Source organism: Crocuta crocuta, unplaced genomic scaffold, assembly GCF_008692635.1.
Source record: "Crocuta crocuta isolate KB4526 unplaced genomic scaffold, BGI_CrCroc_1.0 scaffold333, whole genome shotgun sequence".
NCBI lineage: Eukaryota > Metazoa > Chordata > Mammalia > Carnivora > Hyaenidae > Crocuta > Crocuta crocuta.
Genome location: NW_027532856.1, coordinates 2,480,230 through 2,485,721, shown reverse-complemented (window position 1 = coordinate 2,485,721; position 5,492 = coordinate 2,480,230). Strand labels below are relative to the sequence as shown.

Here is a 5,492-nt window from a genome sequence, read left to right as displayed (position 1 = left end):
TGGGGGGGGGCTCACCTGGGGCACCAAGGAAAATAATTAGCACATCTAACTCCTAAGAAAGTAAGGCACAACGGGGAAGATAATTAGTACATCTAAGTCAAGCAGAGAAAAACAGATACCATATGATCATGCTTACATGTGGAATCTAAAACAAACAAACAAGCAAACAAAACTTCTGGAAAAAGCGATCAGGCTTGTTGCCAGAGGTGGAGTACGGGGGGAGAAGGAATTGGAGGAAAGTCGTCAAAAGGTACAAACTTCCAGTCATGACGTACAACGTGAAGAATGGCTAGTACTACTGTGGAAAGTTAAGAGAGTAAATAAATCCCAAGAATTCTCATCACAAGGAAATTATTTTCCTTTTTAAAAAAATATATCTACAGGAGAAGATGGATGTTAGTTAAAGCTATTGTGGCAAGGTAATCATTTGACAACAACTGTAAATCAAGCCATCATGTTGTATGCCTCATGCTTATATAGTACTGTATGTCAATTATGTCTCAATAAATCTGAGAAAACAATCCAGGTGAGTCCAGAGTGATACATGAAGAATTGTTTGTTAACTTAAGACTCCATCACTGGTGTCTTTTGCCTCATGGTTGACTGCGTTTAGGTCCCTGCCTTAATTAGAAGAGAGTCACGCGAGAAGTACAAAAAATGCTTAAGGAAATTTCAAACAAGTGGGGTGTAATAGTGTTGTATTATGGTTATAATTTGCATTTTCCTGATGTCTATTGTAGTCAAGCACTTCTCATAAAAGACTTCTGGTTTTGGCAATATTACAACCTGAAAAATGTTCCAGCTGACAAACCTTTTCAAAGATGGATAAAATACAGTAACTTTCTGCTAAGCGATCAGATCTTAAAAGTCCTTATCATGAAATGCCTGGGTGGCTCAGTCGGTTAAGCAGCCAACTTCAGCTCAGGTCATGATCTCACAGATTTTGAGTCTGAGCCCCGAGAGCCTGGAGCCTCTTTCATATTCTGTGTCTCCCTCTCTCTCTGCCCATCCCCCCACTCACCCTCTGTCTGTCTCCAAAAAAAGAATAAACTTAAAAAATTAAAAAAAAATTCTTATCACAAGGGAAAAAATTGTAACTATGTATGGTGAAGGATGTTAATTAAACTTATTGTGGTAATCATTTCACAAGACAGTTGACCCTTGACCAACATGGATTTGAACTGTGTGGTGGTCACTTATACGGAGATTTTTTTATAGTACAGTAATGTATTTTCTCTTCCTTATGATCTTCTCAATAACATTTTCTTTTCTCTAGCTTACTTTTTTTTTTAAATTCAGTATAGTTAACATACAGTGTTCTATTAGTTTCAGGTATACAATAGGGATTCAACAATTCTATACTTTCCTCAATGCTCATCCTAAGTGTACTCTTAATTCCCTTCACCTATTTCACCCATCCCCCTACCCACCTCCCCTCTGGTAGCCATCCATTTATTCTTAAAGTTATAGCTGCTTACTTTAAGAATACAATATATAGGGGCACCTGGGTGGCATAGTCGGTTAAGCGTCCGACTTTCGTTTAGGTCATGATCTCGCGGTTCATGGGTTCGAGCCCCACGTCGGGCTCTGTGCTGACTGCCAGCTCAGAGCCTGGAGCCTGTTTCAGTCTGTGACTCCCTCTCTCTCTGACCCTCCCCTGCTCACGCTGTCTCTCTCTCTCTCTCTCTCTCCTAGAAATAAATAAAACATTAAAAAAAAAGAATACAATATATAATGCATATAATATACAAAATATGTGTCAATCAACTGTTTATGTTATTGGTAAGGCTTCTGTCAACAGTAGGCTATAAGTAGTTTTGGGGGAGCCAAAAGTCATCTGTGAATTTTTGACTGTGTGGAGGTCAGCATCCCTAACCTCACATTCTTCAAGGGTCAACTGTACATACATATATCAAATCACTATGCTGTACACCTAAAACTAATACAATGTTTTATGACCATTATATCTCAATTTAAAAAAACAGAGCAACTTTCTCCTAAATATATGGCTGAATTTTAAGAAGGTAAGGAAAACCCTCCAAGATGAAAAATGTAGGAAGAACTAAAGACAAAATTAAAAATTTAAGCTGAGACTAGGACTACCTGGGGGCAAAGAATCTATCTTATGAAGCCAGGGGCTTGACTTTTGGTTTTCTCTTTTTGATTGGTTATGGAGTTTCTTTTTTAAATAAACTTTTTTTAGTAAACGTCTTTGAAGTATGACAAGCACAAATCATAATTGCTTGCTTTGATTAATTCTAACAATGTGAACAGATCCATGTAAGCAGCACTCACACCATGAAGCAGACTTTTTTGCAAGCGATCCAGTAGCTTTCCTTGTGTCCTGTTTAGTCACTACTCACCTCTCCACGGGAAATCCTAACAGCGCCAAATTACTTTTGCCTGTTTGGCCTCTATATAATGAAAACACACAGTAGGTACTCCTCAAAGTCTGGCCTTTTTTGCTTAACATCATGTATGTAAGATTTATCTATGCTTTTGCATTAAGTTGTGATTCACTCGCTCTCGTTGGCATATAGTAGTCCGGTGTATGAATATACTGTAATTTGTTATCCTTTCTACTGCAGATGGACATTTGGGTTGTTTTCACATTTGAGTTATATTGAATAGTGCTACTGTTAACATACTATACCTACCTTTTTGTTAGCATCTGCACATATTTCTCTGTATATACCTAAGAGCAGAATTGGTTGACCATAGAGTACATTCCTATATTCCTACAAAATGTAAGTGTAGGATGCTGACAGTTCAGTAGACACTGCCAAATAATTTTCCAAAGTGGATGTACCAATTTATTTATTTATTTTTAGGTTTTAAAATTTTTTATTTTTTTAAAGTTAACATGTGCATAAAGGGAAACTGAGAAACGCAAGAAGCAAAGAACAAAGTCATCCGTAATCATCACAAGCAGTTTCTAGTTTGACTTCTAGGTCCCATGTGTGTACCTACACAACTAAGCATTTTAATGTAATTAAGACTGAACAGTTACGTATCGCGCTTTTTTACACACCATGAATATTTACCATTTCAAAGTCTCAAAACTATGAGTATTTTGATAACCAAGAATACACTACACCAACACCATCTGAAAGAAAAAAATGTAATCCTGCCTTTCTTGGCGACAAAAATGGCAGCAGGCCTCAAGATAAAGATACTGGCAGAGTTACAATTAAAATACTGCATTCCCTTAATGTTCAATTAAAAATGAGACAAAGTAACAGAGTACACAAAGTATAATGCTTCTAAAAGAATTCATTCTCCAATCTATACTATTCAAATATTAGCAAGGAGGTATGTTTCCACTGAATCACTTAATGTATTCCTATAGGGATGTACCAATTTATATTTCAACCAGCTGTATGAAAGCTCCACCAACACTCAGTATTGTTTGTCATTTTCATTTTGGCCATTCTGATCGGAGCACAGTAGTATTGCATTATGGTCATAATTTGCATTTTCCTGATTACTGTTAAAGTTGAACACTTTTTCATATGTTTCTTGGAAATTAGGATATCCTCTTTTGCAAAGAGCCTGTACAAGTCCTTTGCCCATATGTCTTTTGGGTTGTCTGCCTTTTTCTTATTGATTTGTAGGAGTTCTTTAAATGTTCTGAACTTAAGTCCACATATATACAAAAAAAGTCATTTTTTTTCTGTTCTGTACTTGGCTTTTCGTTGTCTTCACGATGTCTTTTGATAAATACAAGTTTTTAATTCAAAGGACCAGTCTAACAGTTTCTTTCATTTACGGGTAGAGCTTTTTGTGTCTTTAAGAAATCTTTGCTTAGCCCAAGGTCATGGAGACATTCTTCTATGTTTTCTTTTAAATATTCTATTGTATTTAACATTTAGATCACAATCCATCTGGAAGTTATTGTTTCTGTATGGCCAAACTTCATTTCGTTTCAAATGGATATCCAATTGACACAGAACCATCCTTTTCTACTGCAGCATCCTGTTTTTCATAATTCAGGTACCATATATGTGTGGGTGTGTTTCTGGACTCTATGTTCTGTTCCACTGGTCTGTCATCTATCTTTGCACCAGGACCATGCTGGTAAGACTGGTAAGATAAAGACTGGTGTAGAATGAATCCTTACAAAGCTACAAAATAGAAGAAAATCCTGTTGTGAAACATTAGTAGACCCAGTTATGGCATATCAGACACTTCCCCCAAGAATCTCAGGGAAAAGAATTACCATCTAGAGATTATTTTAAAACATGTTTAAGATACATAAAAAGAAGAGATCAGAAACGGGAAAAAAAAGCAATGTTTTTTTAATAAAAGACTAAGATGACTGAAAAATGAATCAAATAGAATTTTGAGGAAAGTAACATAAACTCCTTAAAATTGACAGTATTCATTGAATCCATGCAAGTGGCCAACCTTAGTGAAATATGTGATAGGTTTTCACCGTGGAGGCATAAACATGACCCCTGATTATTGTCCTTTCCAACTGCAGACATCAAGCAAACTTCCATCTTTTTTAAAAAAAAAATGTTTATTTTTGAGAAAGTACAAGCAGGAGAAGGGCAGAGAGAGAGGGACAGAGCATCTAAAACTGGCTCTGCCCTGACAGTAGTGAGTCCAATGTGGGGCTCGGACTCACGAACCTCGAGATCATGACCTGAGCCGAAGTCAGACATTCAACCGACTGGGCCACCCAGGTACCTTCCATCTTTTGTTGTGACATGCTTAATGCAACAGCAGACAAGAAATAAGCAGGAAATATTCTGAATGGACTGGGCATCCCTACCGATTCATCTCCAGAGTATTTGTCTGCCTTAAATGTTAAATGTCATAAATGTTAGTGAAACACCACCAAGAAGTAGTGCTCAAAAAATGACCCAGCATGCTAAAAAAACGAAGAAGAAGTCTTACACCACTCCCAGGAAGAATAAGCATAAGAGAAAGAAGGTTAAACTGGCAGTCCTGAAATACTATAAGGTGGATGAGAATGGCAAAATCAGTCGCCTTCATCGGGAGTGCCCTTCGGATGAATGTGGTGCTGGAGTTTTTATGGCTAGCCACTTTGACAGACATTATTGTGGCAAATGTTGTCTGACCTACTGCTTTAACAAACCCGAAGACAAGTAATTATATATGGGTCAATAAAAGACAAGAACTAAAAAAAATGACCCAGCAAAATAGAAATTCAAAGGGAGCTTTCCAGATGGTTAAGCAGTGAGCGTTGGAGGGGTTTTTTAATGCCACCTACGCAAAATAAGCCGCATCTGGTTGATTCAGGCTTAGGTTGTGTTACAGAATTATGGAGACATAATTCTCCATATTTACTTTCCCCAACCTGGACAGTAGAACCGGCTTTTGGAGTCAATTCTGGATTTAAATTCTGGTTATACCAGTTATTGCTGTATCTGGCCCAGAGCAGACATCTAGTCCCTGAGGCCTCCTTTCTCCCATTCCAGAAGCCTTAACAGAGCCCGAGTACACACAATGATCGTGGTTTTGCC

The 5,492-nt window shown here is 37.5% G+C and overlaps 1 pseudogene; it reads left to right on the top strand.

The window, feature by feature from the left end:
* The first annotated feature begins 4,863 nt into the window (after nt 1-4,863).
* Nucleotides 4,864-5,123, top strand: LOC144216270 (ubiquitin-ribosomal protein eS31 fusion protein pseudogene; annotated as a pseudogene).
* The last annotated feature ends 369 nt before the right edge of the window (nt 5,124-5,492 follow it).